This window comes from Rhodnius prolixus, unplaced genomic scaffold, assembly GCF_049639745.1.
Source record: "Rhodnius prolixus isolate KJV_2025 unplaced genomic scaffold, Rpr scaffold_9, whole genome shotgun sequence".
NCBI classification, from domain to species: Eukaryota; Metazoa; Arthropoda; class Insecta; order Hemiptera; family Reduviidae; genus Rhodnius; species Rhodnius prolixus.
Window position 1 is genome coordinate 18,680,470 of NW_027411604.1, and position 21,304 is coordinate 18,701,773.

Sequence of the window (21,304 nt, forward strand, 5' to 3'; positions counted from 1 at the left end):
GAATTGTTAGTGACTCCAGGGATGTGTTTGAGGCAATCCTGGAAAGCGTTAGAAAACACAGGAGTCATTAAAGGACTCAATCAAAGTGCAAGGTGAGTCATTTTTTAAAATAATTCGAAGTAGTTACTCATATTATAATGTCAATATTGATATTTTTGAGTATTTTTTTTTTGCGTTTATTGCGCTACAATCAGCGCGTTAGCGCTATAAGTAACAATGATTCAATGGAGCAATAAATGATAAGGTAACGAGTGGAGAAGTTACCCAGTGGTAACACTCCCTAATATTGGATGGTTAGTCACTCTCTTCACTGGAAAGGAGATCACGAGGCCACTGTCTTCTAAGACGTCTTGTCGGGTTGTCAGGAAGAGTTCTAGAAGAAAGATTTTGAGCTACAGGAGTTTGCAGGCTGAAGTAGAGTTTTCTGTATCTTGTTTTAGCAACTTGGGTGGCAAAAGGAATGTTAAGGTCAGTGTGTATAGACCAGGTTTGAGACATAAAAAGGAGCGTGAACAATAGTTCGAAGTATTTTAGATTGTAGAGATTGAATCCTTTGGAGATTGGAGCGTTTGGTTGAACCCCACAGCTCTATTCCATAGGTTTCAAAATAGAAGTATAAATCAGTCTTTTGTTGTCCAGAGAGAGTTTTGATCTATCGTCTAAGAGTCTTTTAAGTAGTCGATAGCGTCTGTTCAGTTCTGTTCTTTTAAGTCTAGTGTGGGGGTTGAGTAAATTAAATTATTAATTGTTGATTTACTAAATTAAAAAACTTTTTTTAATAACTAATAATTAAACTCAATTAGACAAGAAACTAGAAATAGAAACAATATTTTATTTAAATTACTATGAGGTCAACAGTAATGGAGTTGCATTTGTGCTGAAATGAACTTTCTAAAATTGCAGTTACTAAAGTAGTTGCATTGTTACATGGCTGCTCGTAGAAATTAGCAACAAAACGGTTTGCAAACTTTATGCATTAAAGTGGATGAACTTTAGAATTCAAAATTAGCGCAAAGGAAGAAGATTTAGTTTAGTTTGGGTAGAAATTGCTTTTAAAGTTTTAGAAATTTTTTTTATTTTTATTTTTTATAAATTTACAACGGCAACGATTGTTGCAACAAGCAAATGTGATGTAATATAATGTCTTGAATGAAGATTGGAGAAGGCACCCAGTGGCGATACTCCATCAACGTGAATAGATCACTATACTGTTATGAGAAGAGTAGATCACGGGGATTCAATCTCCTTGGAGGATTACCTGGTAATGTGGAAGAAGATAAGTGTACAATTAAAAGATTAGGATGAGCTGCTGTAAAGGAATGAAATTTTAAGAAACGAGTTTTAGTAAGGTCTTTAATGAAAGGGATTTTGAGGTCATCGTGAATGGTGAGGTTAGATATATAGTTAGAATGGAGCGTTAAGTAGTTTTCGTAGTATTTTTGATTGTAATGTCTGAATGCGTAAAGAATTGGTAGGTCGCAGTAACAGATCTTTAAGAGCCTTTGTTATGTAGGTTAAGTTTCGAACGTTTGTCAAGTTGTCTGGCGAGAAGTTTTGTAGCATTGGTTAGATTCTTGTCTATTCAGTCTAGTTTGGGGATTCCATATCAACCGTTTGGTCTAGGTGCAGTCCAAGGTAGCGTACTTTGTCCACAGTTGGTATAGGAGTTTGGTTCAAGATGATGGGAGGTAGGATTTTTCGTCTTTGAGTAAATACTATATATTTTGATTTCGTAACGTTAGTTTTGATTCTCCATTTGAAAAGCCAGGTCCTGTAAGTGGTTGATGTGTGTATGTAGAGTTCGTGTAGCGATAAGAGGATCGGAATGAGGAGATAAGATAGCGGTATCGTTAGCAAAGGTGGAGAGGATGGTATTTGGATGTTGAGGTATGTCTGCTGTATATAAGGAGTAAAGAAGAGGAGAAGAGGATTTTAGAAATATTTTTTAAAAAACGTAGTCCGAACCAGTAAACTTTTCCTTTCAAGCGATGAATTTTTTTTTGTATAACTTTTCTGATCTTTGGCATCATCCAAAAATTTTTGAAAAGTCTTATGTACATATTATGATCGAAAATTGCAAGAATAGAAAGTGCATCAAGAATTTACACCTTAAAAATAAATTTCTTCTCTAAATTTTTTTTTCTTAAAAAATGTAAAGACAAAGCAAGGAGGAAGGAAAAGCATGAAGCGTTCCATGAGTGGTACAGATTGACAGGCCAGCATTTAAACAGTTAGAGCATCTGTGAGATGGTGCCTTTAGAAAAACAATCCAGAAAAATTGATGGAAACTTGATCAATGTAAACAGAGCACGCCCCCTGTTGAGTGTTTACCGACCAAGGCTTCCTGTCTCCTTGCTAACCGGCTAACAAAACACCCCTCTTCCAGCTCAAGATCTTCACCGCACTACCTCATCCTGACATCCATATGTTTCCTCACAAAATAAGTTTCACTAAAAGTGATTGTTTATTTACCATTTATGCTGCACACGTAGAATTTAACATATGATACTTATTCTAATGGTACTCATGTCTCCTCCACTCTTTCTATCGATCCTCTATTGTCAGGGTGAAACCGGAACACGTATGACCACTTGAACATTCCTTCTCTTCTCAAAAGGAATCAATATGGATTATATTTAGAACGTTTAAGATGCCTTTAAGAAGAGAACACTTCTAGAATTACTGACTGGAAATGCTTTACCCGCTTTCTCAGCAAATATTACCTTGATATTTTATCTGCTGCTTAACGTGTAATCGAAATAAAAAAAAAAAAAATGTCAACAGAAGATGTATCATCTATATAGTAATTAAAGTCAGGCGCCACGGTAGCCGAACGGGTTAAGAGGCGAGACCTGCAAAGCTAATATGCATTGTGGTACTGGGTTCGATTCCTGGCCTTGGCCTTGGATTTTATTTAATGGTTAAATGAGAAATAGTAAAGTACGTTTGCTAGTCGCCTCCGTCCACGACACCTAGTAAATGGTAGTTGGACGTTAAGCCCCGCCTTAAAAAAATAAGCGATTACTTTACATTACTTTTAGTAATTAAAGTCGTAAGTTTTTTCTCCAATAAACTTAAGGCCTTTGGCACACAGAAAGCGGTCTTGGGCAGCGATCCAGCGGTAGTCGCGGCGGTCTGCGATATGGGGACGTCACACAGGACGCGATTCTTTTGTTGGAGCGGTCCAGTTTGGTCGCTTTCTTCTTGAGAAGTAGTAGTGCGTTTTCTTGTTCTTTATATATTGAGTATGAGCTCGGACGAAGAGCAACTCCTTCTGCTATTAGCTTTGCAAAGCAAAAAGAAGAAAAGACGAAGTTGGGTGCATGAAATCAATAAGAAGAGAGAACAATTAGGGGAATACCACCGCCTTATGTATTGAACTGGAGTCACATTAAGATAGGTTCTTCTAGTATTTTCGTATGTCGCGAGAATGAAATTTAAAAATGAGTAATAAAGTTTCTTAACATTGGAATCTTCATTTCGTACTTACTAGATGGCAAGGCGATTACGTTGAAATCTGTAATTTTGTACTACCAGATCCGCTTGTCGTTGCGACAAAGACTAGCCCGCGGTGGTAGACCGCGTTCTGTTCGACAGAGGTGATGCAACATTGTGTAATGCAACTAGACCGCCTGACCGTCTCGGTCGGAGATCGTTTCCCGCCGCGACAGACCGCTTTCTGTGTGCCCAAAGCCAGTGGGAATTAAAATTTTTTGTTGCATTGCAAGTCTTTCTTTACATACTATGGTTTCCTCAATAACTATCCAAAAATTAGATAAACACAGATAGAAATTAAGAAATATCAATCCGCAATTAACTATTTTTAAGCCTTATACCTATTTTAGCCAGTGCTTTACAACATTGTTATGACCAGGAGTATAAAATATTTTGATAATTCTGTGTAAATTTATCTATTTACATCTGTAAAAACGAAATGTAATAGCAAATGGCATGTACAGTTAAGCAATATTCAACAAGTAGGCCAATGGACTTCGGAATTTCAAAGAAAGTGGTCCACAGACTGTTTTATACTTATGGTCAGAAACGAAGTTGTCATATATTGGGAGATGTTTTTATGAAAAACAAGGAGAACAGGTGAATGTATTTAAAAAAAAATAATCAAAGAAGAGAATATCACGTGATTCCTGCCAATATGTCGCGTAATTAGGACTTGGATTTTCATTCTGAGACTTCCCACACTAGACTTAAAAGAACAGAAGTAAACAGACGCTGTCGACTACTTAAAAGACTCTTCTCTAAAAAACTCTCTCTGGACAACAAAAGACTGATTTATACTTCTATTTTGAAACCCATCTGGGCGTATGAAATAGAGCTGTGGGGTTCAGCCAAACGCTCCAATCTCCAAAGGATTCAATCTCTTCAATCTAAAATACTTCGAACTATTGTAAACGCTCCATTTTATGTCTCCAACCTGACTGTTCACACTGACCTTAACATTCCTTTTGTCACACAACTTGCTGAAAACACGATACAGAAAACTCCACTTCAGCCTGCAATCTCATATAAATCCTCTAGCTCAAAATCTTTCTTCAAGAACTCTTCCTGACAACCCGACAGGACACCTTAAGAGACAATGGCCTCGTGATCTCCTCTCCAGTGAAGAGAGTGACTAACAGTCTAATGTTTTAGAGTGTTACCGCTGGGTAACTTCTCCACTCGTTACGTTATCATTTGTTACTCGGTTATCACTAAGGAACGGATTTTTATGTATTTAAAAATGCCAAATATTTATGTGCATAATATGCATTTATTTTCGTCAATTATGTGATTTTCTTAAAATATTTTCTGGAATATTTAAGTAAAATGGACATTTTTTTTTATGAAAATGGATTTTTTTTTGGGGGGGGGGGAGTTATAATTATTTATACAAGAAAAGAACATTTTTACAATTTATAATAATTTATTAGGAACAAAATAATTTGTTTTTAAAAGTTATAATAATTTATACAACAAAGAACATTTTTACTATTTATAAAAAGATGTGTTAAATTTTCAATTTTGAAAACTTCACTCTTCGAAATTGTTTGCAACCACATGAAATTTCAAATGTTGGAACGTAAAGTGACGACGATCTGGGCGTAAGATGGACTTGTAACGACTAGAATCCTTTGAAATGAGGATTTTTAAGTTTGTGGAAAGGGATATCTGCTCTAACCAAAGCCCGACACAGATCTGTACTCAGAGTAGACTTACTTGATGATGGAGATGTAAGGAAGACTTGATAGGACGTCCTCTCTTTCTTTCTGTTTTTATTCTCTATGTGCGATCCGGTGGCAATATGTTGGGTGACTTGGGAACGTTGAGAGCAAGAAACGCGCTTGTCACAAGCTGTGCAGTACAAAATGTCTCCATCACTTCGAAAAAGTTCTGCTGGAAACTCGCGAAGATATTTAGCAACCAGTTGTTTGTTTGAGGCCGATGTTCGTGGCATTTCACCCAAAAAAGAATACACTAAGTGACCGAACGAAATGAATTGGACACTTCAACGAACGAGCTGAAAGAACAGACAACTTCAAAGAACTAACAAGTGCCCGTCACTGTTTAGCAGCAAATTACAATAACCATTGTACCCACTGTGATTCACAGCCCTACAGTCTGTGGTTCACAGTTCCTGTCAACCACCTCCCAATTATGAAAATATGCCCAATATGAAAAATATGAAAAAATATGTACATATTTTGATTAAATATGTAGAAATATTTATTTATTTTAATCAAATATGTATAAATATGCGATAACATCCAAATATGTGGAAATATGTGAAATAAAAGTAGACTCAAACGGCTTAAAAAGTGTCAGTATGAATTGTTCTAGTTGAAAAACGTCTGTAAATTGCCTAGAAAAAAATATGTAAATACATACGAATCCGTTCCCTAGTTATCACTGTTACTTATAGCGCTAACGCGCTGATTGGAGCAAAAATTAACGCAAAAAAAAAAAATTTCTGAGACTTTTTTACCAGTATTTTTACCTTCCTTGCAAAGTTTGCTATTTACTGGGTTAAGGTAGATGAGTTGAACTCATTGAGTTCATTTCTAGAATGGACCTTGTTCATACGACCAAATGTTTGGGAAATAAAGAAAAACTGTAAAATCATGATTTTGAAATGGTTTTTAAGGATTTCTTGAATAATGATATTCTTTAATATCTCAGGAATATTTAAGAGAAGTTTCAGATCTCGTATTTCAGTTCTAATAGTTCATATTTCGGTAAATTTAACGAAAAAAATGAACTTTTTTTTTTTTACTTGATTGAGTAATTTTTTTGGATGTTAACGAAAGACAAGGACCGTATTGTACAGCAACGATTTGGATACGGACAATTTTGGGAATGCTCACAGTTTTTAATTATAATGAATTTTTTTTTTTTGAGATAGAGCCATTTTTGTTATTGTTTCATGCACGAGAAATGTAGACGACCATGTTCAGTTTCAGTAGAAAGTGAGGTACGTTTCTCTTCAATATTTTCAAATGTTTCTTTTAAACAAACTTGCTTCATCAATGTACAATGTCTAGAATTGTGAAAAATTAATTGTTGCAGTAACATTTATTACTGTTCTAAATGTGTAGAGTTGTTAGACAATATGTTTCCAGGTAAGCCAGTGTTACGGAAATGAAATTGTAGATTTTCATAAAATATTATGATGCAAGTTGGTTAAGAAAAAGGAAATTACCTTTGTAATAAGAAAGGCTTGATAATCTCATTTCCTGTACATAACCGGAACACTGGAATAGAGGTTCTATATTTTTGATTGATGAAAAGATGTTTTCTGTCAGGAAATGTCAAGATTTAAAATGCAATAATTCTTTTATTGTATAAAATTTTATGTTCGTAGTGTGAAAAATGTGTTTGTTAAAAAAATAGTTATTTATTTAACAAGTGTGGAAAGTAGTACTTTTCCTCACGCGAGGCAGGGTTTGCACGCACGAGCGAGCGAAGCGATGCGAGTGCAAGTGCAAATTGCCGAGTGTGAGGAAAATACTTTACACTAGAGTTAAATATTATATTTTTTCTGCAACCATTTATTAACTAATAAAATTAAAAATTTCATTTTTACAGTCTACAAAAAGTAATTTATTTATTATAAACATTTATTGTTATATTACAATTATTTACATTACTTACGTATTTACATTACTTATTACATTTTCTGCTGTTTCTTTTATTGATGGAGGAGTGTTTTCTAAACAGGAATCACTAGAATCCATTTTAAATTTCTATAAGGTAACACTATAACCTTTTTAACTGTTATAATTAAAAATATCTAATTATTTATTAAAGTATTATTTTTATTTCTATATTCCTTTCAATTTTTATTTTATTTTTTAATATTCGTTTTTTAATTATTTAGTTACGTTAAATAAGCTTATTAAAGTTTTACAGAAAATATTTATGTTAATAACAAAACTTCTTATATCAAGGAAGCACAATAAAGTTTTTCCACTCACTAGTGAGGAAAGTGACACTAATGGGAATTTCCCCCCACTAGTGAGGGAAGTTGGGCATTACACAGCTGATTTTAATTGAGTAATGAGAACTTCCCTACATGGTTGCAGAAAAAAATTATTATGTTATTCTATTAGAAAAATAAGATTGTATTTCTTACTATTTTTTGTGTCGTTTTTTACCTCAAGTTCACATTCTACATGATCATTTTCATGCTGAGGATTAAATTAATCAAATAAGACCTGATCTAATAAAATCTAAAATCTGGCATAGAAGTCCAGGCATAATTTCTGCTCCTATAAAAGTCTGTTGTTAAGACTCACATACTACTTACTTTTACTGTTATTCTCAACATTCTAAGTTACTAATTTTCTTCCATTTTATACAGTTTATAAAACTGAACATTATACAAAAATATGATGAACTTGGATCTTAATGTTGGATGTACGCCTAAATTTTAATTTTTATCCGTGAATATTAATAATTAGTTATCAAATTAATAATTTGATATCAGCGAAAAGTTGGTTACGTAACTTCCCAATTTTCTGCATTTACACCCCCCTCTGTTCGGGCTAGGGTTTTATTAAAAACTAAAAACAAATCCATATGGTCTTGAAGCTCAATAAATGCGCAACTTTTTCTGAAATTATGTGATTCCTAGATTCATTAATCATTGAAAAAATGCAGTTGAAAATTTTAACAAAAATCATCGAGAACGAATTTTTGAGACATTAAAGTAAAAAATTTCATTGTTTATAAGAAGCGTTTTTAAGGTTCTGGGTTAAGCAGATTTACAGGAAATTTAATGCTCTTTCGTTTGGAATAATCAGATTTGTTGTAGGATAAAGGATAGAAAAGTTACAGCCGTTTTTATGGTGAAAAACGCCGAATATCGACGGAAAAGTTAAAAATGCAAATATCTTGGACACTATTGAGAATCGGGCCAAAGTGAAGAGAATATTTTTTGTTGCAATTGAGCTGCTGAATCACCTCCAGAAGTTTCGACCACTACTCCGCATACACCCTGTATAGTATCGTTCTTTACAAGTAATATTTGTATTTAAATTTTTAATAATGTGAGCCTATACCAACTGTGGACAAAGTACGCTACCTTGGACTGCACCTAGACAAACGGTTGATTTGGAATCCCCAAACTAGACTGAAAAGACAAGAAACTAACCAATGCTACAAAACTTCTCGCCAGACAACTTGACAAACGTTCGAAACTTAACCTACATAACAAAGGCTCTTAAAGCTCTGTTACTGCGACCTACCAATTCTCTACGCCTCCAGACATTACAATCAAAAATACTACGAAAACTACTTAACGCTCCATTCTATATTTCTAACCTCACTATCCATAATGACCTCAAAATTCCTTTCATTACAGATCTTGCTAACACTCGTTTCTTCAAATTTCATTCCTCTACAGCAGCCCATCCTAACCCTCTCATAGAACACCCATCTTCCACCACATTACCAGGTAATGCTCTAAGGAGATTGAAGAGAAGATGGCCTCGTGATCTACTCTTATCGAGAGAGGAAAGCACATTACTGGAGTGACACCACTTCCCTTCTCCACTCGTGATTTCCCGTTATTTCTTTTCTCTTTCACCATATTTGCTTGTTGCAACAACTGTTGCAGTGGTAAGTTACAATAAAAGATTAAAATAATAATAATAATAATGTGAGCTAAAATTAAGTAGCATTTTCATTAAAACTGTCCGGTAGGACAGTTGTGTATGGGGGGTAGATCGTCAAAAACAATCGCATTGAAAAACACCCAATTTTCGACAATTTTTTCCTCTTTTTCTATAAAAGATAAAATCACCAAATTTTCTTCATAATATGGGCCAAATCCTCCTTTATAAGAGTAATTTTTTTTCAGCAAACCAGATCTAATAGATTTCGAGAATTACGTTGCTGAAAATGGGGGTAAAAAAAATGGCATTTTCAGAAAATGTTCTTGTAAACAACTTAGTACCTAAACGCGCGGTGCGATTTTCATAATTGAGGTATCTTTCCGATTCAGCAATTTCTTGTTGTTGTCGTTCCTTTTAGGGGGTCTCGTTCTGCTACATTTCATTGTAGAGGAGTTAGCCCCACTTATGTAAGGTGTTCTCTAAAACTATTATTACTAATAACTTTGTAAATCTCAGACCGATTTTAATCAAATTTGACAGAATTTAAGGCTTCCTTACTTAATTCATTATCTGACTTCAAATTCAAACCAAAATGGCGGTTTTGGGTTTTAGACGTGTTTTTTTAGTCATGATTTTTGACTTTTTCTGTCTCTCAGTGACTTTATAATTAAGCACATCTTTAAACAAACTGTGATTACGTCAAAGAAACACCTTGATGACACCGGTGTGACGAGATTAAAGGCTTTGTTAATTAATACCCTTTCTTCTATTATATAAAACTTGCCTTAGTTATTAAAATGAAATGTTTAATTGAACTGTAATCTCGAAACTAATTTAAACTACGATTTGAAAATCAATTTAAATAGTTAAACATTTTAAATTAAGATAATTGACATTTAAAAGTTGAAATAAACAATAGGAATATTGTGAAGAGATTACCTTCTAGAATGTGGAAGTAGGGACGCAGTGGGTCTTTCATAGAATGCTTAAAGGGAGATTAGTCGCTAAAATCCCTTGATAAATTTACTTGGGCAACTTAAAGGGGCCTAAGAGAGAGACCGAGCCAATACTATTTCTGACCTTACCATCATATTCAATTTATCATCTTATTTCTTCAATAAGTTCGCTCCTTGGGCAGGATGTTATTATTGAAACAAATGGATTTACAAAATAGGTATTACTAAATTTTACGCTCTTCTACCTGTATTAATAATAAATCCACTATTATAAGATTATTATTACAAATGAAATGACCGCAATGCTTAAATTCCTAATCTTTTAGCAATCTAATTAATAATTTATTCTATTTAGATTTGTGTGAACAATGATCAAAATGCCTTTTGCGAGGAGGAGAAAAATTACATGCGTTTTGTGTTTTACTTTTTTCTTTTTACAAGGAAAAATGTTTGCATTTATATTTGTCATTTGTACGGAATTCTCTACTTTTTCAAAATATCGTAAGTTAAATTACTGTGTAATTGTTGTTCATTCATAATTGGTGACTGATTCATAATTCCAATAGGATGAAAAAAATAATTTCCATTTCAGTCAAGTAAACTTTATTTTGCGGAGCTTTCGACCCAGCGACTAGGTCATCTTCAATGCTTCTATTGAAATAATAATATAATATGTATAAAATAATGAATTTACAAAAATTATTTACCTAGTTTACAAAATGATATTTTTACATTCCAAGGTTGGATGTGTCTTCTGTCTTGTCTGTTCATGGACTGAGTGTGATCGGTCTGTGTGTGATATGTGTTAGGTTGTTTGGAAGTCAGTGTTGCCAATTGTCAAGTATTTTGTAGTAAGTTGGCCGTATATGTTGTTTAAATTGTTCGTGTCTGTTTTGAAATTTAAACTGTTTTCTGTCTTTGATATATATATCATTTCTAGTACTTTCCTTTTTTGTGTGTTGCTTTCTGATTTAAGTATCTTTGTGTTTGGAGAAATCGAAAGTGGGATGATTGTAAGGAAAGTGCTGTGGTAGTCTTTTTTAGTTTTGTGTCGTAAGAGTGTTGGTACAGTCTTTTTTTTTAAAATACTGTGATGTTTCATTACTGTGTAATGCCGGAGCGTTTTATAGTTTATGATAAAAAAAATAGGCAAATTAAAAACTTTCAGTCTTATTTGAAATTTTCAACACTCCACTTTGGGTTTAAATAATTCTTTACTTAATAAATTGTTGGTACCAAAAATGCACGCATTACTTTCATTAGCAAAGGAATTGCCATTTGAATACAGGTACACTTCACGATAAGTATATTTAATTAACCCATTAAACGTTCATTTGAAGTTTGGCTCCTCTTAGCTGCTTTTCGAAATGAATTCTGTCATTTATTTATTTTGTTGATTTAAAGCTAGAATTTAAGAGAGCTTCAAAAAGCTTTCTTTAAAGCTTAAATTGCAGGTATTTAAGATCTAGTAATGGATCGTTGTTGTTTTTCAATTTGAAAATTTTCGAAAATGAAAACTTTAAAGTAGCGTCATTATTTATTTAACTCACGAAAATGAGGTAGCTAATCGAGCTTTTACGAGGGTCGTTTGAAAAGTCCGTGCAAAAATAGAAACTACTTAATTTTTTGGGGTAAACCTTTTTTATTTTTCAACATAGTCTCCTTTTAGGCTTATACACTTCGTCTAGTTTGTTGATCCCTTCCGAATAATAGGATTTGTCCAAGTCTGAAAAATAGCCATTCGTTTCTGCAATCACCTCCTCGTTTGAATAAAATCTTTTTCCCGCCAGCCATTTCTTCATATTGGGCAACAAATAGTAGTCCGAGGGAGCCAAGTCTGGAGAATAGGGGGGATGTGAAACGAGTTGGAACCCTATTTCCATTAATTTTGCGACCACAACTGCTGAGGTGTGAGCTGGTGCGTTGTCGTGATGGAAAAGGACTTTTTTGTGGGCCAATCGTGGGCGTTTTTCTTGCAGCTCGGTTTTCAAACGGTCCAATAACGATGAATAATATGCACCTGTAATAGTTTTACCCTTTTCCAGATAGTCGATGAGGATTATTCCTTGCGAATCCGAAAAGACAGTCGCCATAATCTTTCCGGCCGAAGGAACGGTCTTCGCCTTTTTTGGCGCAGATTCCCCCTTGGTAACCCATTGTTTAGATTGTTCTTTGGTCTCAGGAGTGTAGTGTTGTATCCATGTTTCATCCACAGTGACGAAACGACGCTTAAAGTCCTGCGGATTCTTCTGGAACAGCTGCGAACCGTCCTTGCAACACTTCACACGATTTCGTTTTTGGTCAAGCGTGAGCAATCGCGGCACCCATCTTGCGGATAGCTTTGTCATGTCCAAATGTTGATGCAAAATATTATGTACCCGTTCATTCGAGATGCCCACAGCACTAGCAATCTCACGCACCTTCACTCTTCTGTCATCTATCACCATATCATGGATTTTATCAATGATTTCTGGAGTAGTAACCTCAACAGGGCGTCCAGAACGTTCAGCGTCACTTGTGCCCATATGGCCACTCCGAAAATTTTGAAACCACTTATAAACTGTTCTAATCGAAGGTGCAGAGTCACCATAATGTTTATCAAGCTTCTCTTTAGTCTCCTGAGGCGTTTTGCCTTTCATAAAGTAGTGTTTAATCAACACACGAAATTCTTTTTCGTCCATTTTTTGAAAATCACTCGACTTCCTTGATTCAAACGAATGCCAAACACAAAGAAATTGACCGATCTGGCTGAAACTTGGTGTGTGTTCTTCCAAGAGATGCTACTAACTAAACATAACCTCGATACGCGCCAGTAGTGCTATCTCTTTGACTTTGCACGGACTTTTCAAACGATCCTCGTATCTTAATTTTTCTAATAGCTCTTTTACCTTTTTTTGAAGTTTTAATAGAAGAGGGATGTATTTCGACTAAAATGGGGATGTACGCTTTCTATCTGAGCAGAGTAGAGTGTAGGATATCTGGTAATTAAGACTTGAAAAAAGGTTACAATTCAATTATAGTGCCAGGTAAATAAATAAAAAAATGGAATTATAGAGAAATGAGGTTGACTCGCCAAAATTATTCAAGTCTATCTCCGTTTATTTAAATATTATTAACAATTAAGTGACTGACATTCTTATTTTATTTCAAAGACAAGATAGTTTTATAAATTTTTCAAGATAAAAATTTCAATGTAATTACTAAACGGTTCAGTGTTCAAGAAAGTTAATTTATTTCAGTACACCATGTTGCTTATTGTTAAAAAGTCCGTTCATATATTGGAAAGAACTGCTAGATCTAGTAGAGAGCTAATCCATATTGTAAGGAATAAAATTGTAAGATAAAACTAATGAACTGATTAAAATTGAACCCCAATCAAGATGAATGGTTGTTAAATAATGATTGCTGAAGCAGTAGGAGAAATGCCAGGTAATTACCAATAACGCTCGGATCTGATACATGATTACACTTAGGTTTTCTGCTAATAGGTTTTGAAGAACATCTGGAGGTGAAGTAATGAACACATTGAGGTTACGAAGATAAAATGTTTAGAGTCTCACAATAGAATAGTAACGAATGAAGCATTTTATTGAATATATAGTTTTATTTAATACACATAATGAATATGTTATTTCGGAGAGCTCTCTGTGAGAACAAACTATTCTGTAATAATAAAACTAGACCAAAATGTTTTTGCTGGGTAAATATTACTTTGTTTATTATGTTAAACTTTTTTCGGTTACCAGTAATAAGGTTACAATTCAATTATAATAACCCATAAAAAAGTCAGATAGCAAGACAAACTTACTTAAGTTATAACACTTTACCAAATACTAATAAAACAGTACTATAAAAATATCATAAACCAATGATTTAAACAGAAATATTTAAGTTATGAATATTTATTAACTGGCAACACATGAATTGCAATGGCATCACTAATTTTGATGGCATTACATCTTTCTATTACCTCAATTCAGTTAATTTTCCTTTAAATTTTTAAACGTAATTTCCGAATAAGAATTAACTTAACTTTAAACACACCGTCACAATCCAACACAAACTTTACGCTATCTTTATAGCGCAAAATGACGCGCGCGGGCCACAATAATCATTACGTACAATATTTCCAAGTCGGGACGAAAGCTCTGAGAAAAAGACGAAAAAACCAAGTTCTCCGTGTTCATTTTAAGTGAGTGACATGGAATGCACAAAGAACAAGAACAACCAACATTACTCGTACAATAGAGGATTCTGTAGAGATCTCAGACGGTTATCCTTTCGCTGAAGTTACAACTTCAGTTTATTCATGTGGGGACGTAGTGTCAATCAAAAGTTACAACTTTGACAGCTGTAGATCAGCTCTATATTTTTCAGTGAGAAAAATATCTATTTCGTTTCTGAGTTTTGTAGCAACGAAACTGGACTTTAATGCAGCCAATTCACTGCTCTGTGATAAGGCTGAATTCAGAACCAATTTTTTTCCATAAATCCTCGGGTTCCATAAATTTTATCAAGCAAATTCAAGTACCATTGGCAGGCCCGTGCGCCTTAGTTTGGTGTCCCCTGCCCTGAAATCTGATGGTTCGCCCAAAAATGCGCTATAAAAGAGTACCTAACCTAAACAAAATTATAACATATATTGCAGCCTTTCCTGGGCTGGTTTCATCGCATTCTCATTGTCCAGATGTTCTTCATATCCTGGAGTAGTAACCCCGAAGCATTACTTACTTTTCACAGATTGCTGGCCATATTTCTGATCAGAAAATAATGGATTTTTAATTCTTGAATTTTAGTGGAACATGCATGTGCGCCAAGGGCGTGAGTGGAGTGAACGACGACCATCCAGTGATGGAAGCCGTTAGTTCGACAGATTGGCAAGCTTCCGCAGCAACCATCCTAGGAGGTCGGCGTTATATGTTGAGATGGTCGCGTGGTCACCGCCGCTTTAGTCTGTGCTATGGATTTGAAGGAAGTGTTGTAGTAGACATGTTGTGGATCAGAGGGTTGTATTGACTGTTCTAGATTTAAGTGGAGCTTTGTGTATCGAGATTGGGGCTATTTCAGAGACGAGAGGAATATTTAGATCAGAGTGTATAGTATGATAGCGTTAACTATTGTTCTTAGAATTTTAGATTGTAAGGTTTGAAGTCAGTTGATGTTCGATTTTTTGGGCGCTTCCGTAGAGCTGTATTCCGTACGTCCATATTGTAGCAAGTTTCTTTTGTTCGCCAGGCTCAGTTTTGAACGTTTGTCGAGTAGTCTTTTCAACATTTTGAACCTCAGATTGACGTCAATTCGTTTGAGTGTCAAGATGTAGTCCGAGATATCGTACTTGGTTAGTAATCAGTGTAGAAGTATTGTGGAAGGAGAGAGGAGGGAGAGTTTTCTTGTTTAAGGCGAATACTATGTATTTAGATTTCAATTCATTCACTTTGATTCTCCACTTTTGCAGCCAAGGCTCGAGAAGATTTAGGTGGGATTGGAGTGTACGGCATGCTATTACAGCATCTAGATGAGAGGATAGAATTGCAGTGTCGTCGGCGAATAGTTGAACTCAGTAATGTTTTTTTTAATCACCTCTCTGTTAGCTCTAACTTTGCAGCCATTTTTGGCCATTCTGTGTGGAAATTGAAATTAATGAAAGAGGTGTAAATTAACAAGTATATTGCTACCATCAATTTTTTTTAAAAAAAGGAGTGTATAATAATAAGTGAAGATTGTGTATAAAGAATATAAGTCAAGTCTGAGTCGGCTGGTTTCTACTAAAGATAATGTTCCCACTACCACTTCTGGACAGAATTATTCAGAACGGAATGGACAAGGTGGCGGAGGTTAGAAGAACTACTTGTAATGTAACTGGTCCATATTACATGTTGCTGCGCCACCAAAGCTACACTACATCTTACAGTTTGTTTGCATTCTTAACTTTCTGCTCTTTGCATCCTAGCCAATAAAGTATTCTATCTGTATTCCACTCGCTCGCTAGTAATATTTACATAATTCTTAGTGGATAGCGTGCCCCTTCTTCGCATTCTACTAAACGGATTTTTTTAAAAAAAATAATTGTTTTATTTTTACATACCATGCTTTTCCATTTATATTAAATGCCAAATTAGGAAATAGGGTGAACAAGTCAATTCTTTTTTTTTAATTTAAACATGAATTAAACCCAAATATTCAAGCTTTTATATCTTTTAAAACTTTAAGAACAACAGTTATTATGCTGATTGAATAACGTTTTCTTAATTGTTTTTTAATAATCGATAAAATTATGGACTTTAATTCAGAAAAAGCTGCGTGAAATTTTCTATTTTCAATAGGAACATAAGTGCTTGCAAATGTCCTTTGAATATCACTGGTAATAACGCTGATCACCATGGAAATACGCTTCAAACTACGCTCTACTTAGCCATAGCGTAACTTCCTTAACAGCATATGGATGTTGGAAATTTCAATTAAACGCTGCAATCAACGCAAAATGTTATGAAAGTTAAATTACATTTAAAATTACTAGATTTCTTTTTAATTTTCAGCATCCCATCTATCTAATAATGGCTGACTTCCCTTGTCCGTAGTGTACCACCTTTTATTATTTCCTTCTCTCACCCTTACGAACACAATCATTTCCACTCTCGCTGATTTTATTTCTTTTTATCCAATTCACTTTATCGATTTTCATTTTCACTGCTTTTTCAATTTCGCTTTCTTTTCTCATTATTTCCTTTTTCCTTGACCAACTTCTATTCTTTCATTTTTATCTTGTCAAATATCCTTCCTTCTCATTCACTCTGTCTTTAGTTTACCCTCCTTTTGGTAACGGTTTTCCTCACGTACACTCTCTTTATTGTCTTTCTTCACAATAAGACCAAGATTTCTACTAGGTGAACTTCGATCGATAAGATATCTTTCTTGTATTTTAGATTAACGTTTTCTTTGATTTTGCTTTCATTTTGCTTTTTATCTTTTCTTCTTTCATAAGACCAAGTTAAATATGAATATAAAGTTCATGCATTTTTCTTTTATTCTTAAAAGTATTGTTCTGTAATTGTTTCATTTTTAAATTATCTATTTATTTGCGAATTTAAAATTTACAACAAGTAAATGTTTAGTGCAGTTCCTGACTTCTGTCACTTTAGTAGTATAAATGAACTGTTTGGTAACAGGCTTGAAAGCTAATCTAGGATTGTGTTTATAAGATAGGAGTTGTGGAATCTTTGATAACGGAATTTTATCAGATAGGATAGATTGGCATTGATAGGTCATTATGGATTTTTTTTGACGTGAATACGTCTTTAAATTTGCAATCATATGGAGGCAATCCAAAAAACCTAATGATAACAAAATCAGGGGATACAGTTTGGCATTATAGTTTCGAATCTATCGTCTACATCCAAAATTAAATTACACCACTGGACAGCTAAAGGATCAAAGAATTCATTACGATAAGCGAGGACTGTGACGCATCGCGCGCGGTTGAGGGGGAAGCGCCGCCATTTTGAGATCATTTTGCTGCTTATCGAGATTTGCAATTTGTATAACTTTTGACTCGGAGAAGCTACGATGTTCGTTTAAGTTTTAATCGTCAGCTGTCGTCACAATCTATCGATTGTATATAAAACATTAGTGTAAAATAGTGACAGTGAATATAATAAGGTGTTATTGTAGAATAAAAAAATATTATCAAAAATATATAATGTCGGCCTATACGCGTCGAGAAGCCAAAACGAAATACAGAGATTATACGGTTGGAAAGGGCTTCTCAAGAACAATCGAATGGTAATAATAAAACACCATATGATCGAGTCAAGCTGTGCCGGGCATGTAAAAGAATGAATGCGGCCGAGCGGATCAACGACGGTGTCAGTACATCTGCAGCTGGGGCGGTTGGAATTATGCAAGTGGATGATGAAATCGCTTCTACATCGACAACGGACTGTATAGGCACAGATTGTGTTCGATCGTCGATTATGAAGACACATCGTTTCATCCTACATACATAAATAAAAATATTTGATATAAAAACTATAACCCGTTACGTAAACGCATTCACGTACAACACACGGCCGTGTCCATGACACAGCCACAGTTTTTTTTTTTTTTAAACATTGGAAACAGTTACTGAAGGATTTAGGATTGTAAGGATTAGATTAGATTCTTGTAGGGTGGCCTTAAAGACCTACACCACCGCGACCCAATGGATCTATTGTGGCTACCACCATTCTAGAGTTCGCTCTCCAGAATCGTTCGTTTAATTCTAGAGAGCCGCTCCTGGGTAAAGCTCACAGGTCTTAGACTTTCCGCCCCAAGAAGTAACATCCTTAGCCAAACGAGTCCCTCACACAGAGACAACACGTGCAGCGCCCGTTTCTTCCTCCTCCTCTTGACAGAACCTACAAAGGCTATCACCTGCCAGGCCCATGCGATACATGTGATTTCTGAGCCAGCAGTGGCCAGTTAATAGGTCTATAATTAACTTGATATCCACATTGGAAGGATTGGATACGATAAAGATTGAAATGCTTAACGGAATCCCATAACTCTAGTCCATTGGTCTGTACGTATAAGTTGCAACAAAGTTTTGTGCTCTGCAACTTGTCTTGATTGCTTGCTAAATCGTCTGTAAAATTTAAATTTTGTCTACCATTGCTTAAGCAACCAACAGGCACAGAACCTACAGGGGCCTTCGGTTTCTCAAACTCGATCTACTTTTTTATAAGGGCTTTTGTTCATCTACATCTCCAAATAGGGTAGTAGTGATTAGTGAATACACTTGGATGACTCAGTATTGACATTTCTTATTACCTGGCGATTCCTTAACATGCTCAACTCTTGACACACCAAAGTTTTGTCAATTTAACTTAATTTGAAGAAAATATTCCCTCTCCTCATCATCCTTTATTTTCTACAGTAAGTTTGAGACCATAACTTAATTTTAATAGAAATTGTTACCTTTTTTTTTTTTTTTTTAAAAAAATAACTAACTTTCATTGAAGACGTTCTAGTCTCCACTTTAGCAGTTAAGAGATGTATTGTTTAGTACGAAAACAAACTGTAAAAGCCTCTAAAAACACTGATAGGCTGAAAAAAAGGATGAAAAAAGCCCCAGCTGATTGTTTTTCAGCTAGCTACTTTAGGGAACAATTTCCTTCAAAAGGCAATTATAGAGTTTATATCCCGCGGGCATTTCCTTTTCTTCCTTTGATCTAAGAAATTCAGCCTTAATGGGGACCATGATGACGTTTAACTATGTGATTCACTTTCTTTTTAATTTAAGCTGCGTCTTTTAGCTATCTATCATTGGCAACTGGAGTCTTTTTCAGTGTACAGCTGGTCACCGAACAGTGAAATGTTAGAAGATGATTAGTGCCGCCGGTAGAACCTGAACCTGAGATCTCCTAATGAGGATCCTCCACAGAACAATCAGTACTGTTGGCTACAAAAATTGTTGACCCGAGATGCCCGTATTTAGGACATTCGCAGTGGCCAATAGGTAAGTCCATGTTACCATCTTGCTGATCATGGTAATCTGAATCCCTCTGGTTTCACTGAAGTAGACCCCCTTATCGCAAATATTTAAAGCACATCGATCATCTTTAAGTACAAAAATTAAGAAGGTCTACAATGCAGATAGTACGTGATTCTTAATGTAGTTGATCATTTATGTAGAGCAGTTAGTCTCTTTGGAATAGTAGTATCTCTTTGCAGTTAGTAATCTTCTTTAAAAATATGGCGCTTAACTTTATGGATGCCCACAATAGCAAGAGTGTAAAGGATTGTGAATATAGGCGATAAATACTAAAATATTATATTATCTATGGCTCCGTCAGCAGGAAATCCTAAGAAATACTCTTATTAAATAGTTTTTTTTTCAGGATTATATTAAGTAATATTCAAATATAGAGGCTGAATAGAACTAGGAAGAAAATATTACCGGGAAAGTTGGCGTGCACAGATATATAAGGCATGGTCTGACCCTATTTCAGCGTTCATCCTCAACTTCATATAGAACATGTAAAATATAGTGTTATTCATATTACAGTTAAGCTCTCTGCGGACCAGTTGGCAAGAGCTTGGAAGAACTAAGGTTAGAGCAAAAGAAGGAGTTATATGACGTCAAGGATGTGCGATATATACATATATATAGAACGCAGACACAGTAGTATTGTGTAATAGTATAAAAGGAAGTATATGAAAGCAGAAGCAATAAGCTATCACCTGATCTGTGGCAATAAGGTTACCAAGGAGACCAAGCAGCACGCTGATCACCATAGCAACTATGAAGCTGCTGCACCATTGATCCCCTCATCCTTAGTTACTTTGCGCTCGCCTGTGACGTCATATATACGTCACCACCCCAAACAAGGTAATGTACTTCCAGATTTCACCGCCACACTTGAATTAGATTGTGTACGGATTCTTTTTTTCTGTTTTGTCTCAATTATTGGTTACGAAAAATGACGTAATTTTATTTTAATTTCATTTTTATTCTCGATTACTCTAAGAGAAGGGTTATTAATCGAAGGGAAAGATTAATCGTGCGGATTTTTGGAAATATTCTAAGGTTCCGAAAATACGAAAAATCTCAGAAAATTTATCATAACCGCTACCAGGGTACAATGAAGATTCGCTGAATATCTCCTACTTCAAACTACTACGTTACTCAATAGATTATTTCAGTCTTTTGAGGCGTTATTTTAAAAGATTCCTTTAGAGCTGGTTGTGATAATTGTATGTATATATAGATAGATATACAACATGTACTTGTAACATTACTCTTAACAAATAAAAAGTAATACGCGAGATTCGAACTAGCGATCTCCCACTTACAAAGACACGTTCATAACCACTAGACCAACAACACTCTCTACCATAGAAACAACTAAAGATTAATAAACTTTATCTTTGAAGTTGATGCGCAGTTAAGGTATTTTTTTCTTTTTTTGGCATTAGCTTTCGCCATACAGCCAGCATCGTCTAAGTGCTTATCACTAGAATAACACTCACTCTCCATTCTTACTTCTAAATACTCCACTAATTCATCCCTCAAATATACAGGGTGAACCAGTAAGTATTGTCCATAGGCCTACTGTGTGAAGTACATCTAAAATGGAGTTCAATGGCGTATTGGCCAACTTCATATTTTCCACCGTTCTTGAGTAACGTCACTTTAATTTTTTTCCTAAAATCATTACTTTTTCCCAATATAAATGTTATTACTCAGAAAGTTTTAGTCCG

The 21,304-nt window shown here is 34.8% G+C and overlaps 1 protein-coding gene across 11 annotated transcripts in view; it reads right to left on the reverse strand.

Annotated features, from left to right (window-relative positions):
• mub (poly(rC)-binding protein mub) overlaps positions 1-21,304 on the reverse strand; it is a 292,419-nt gene that overhangs the window by 115,903 nt on the left and 155,212 nt on the right. The window lies entirely within an intron of this gene.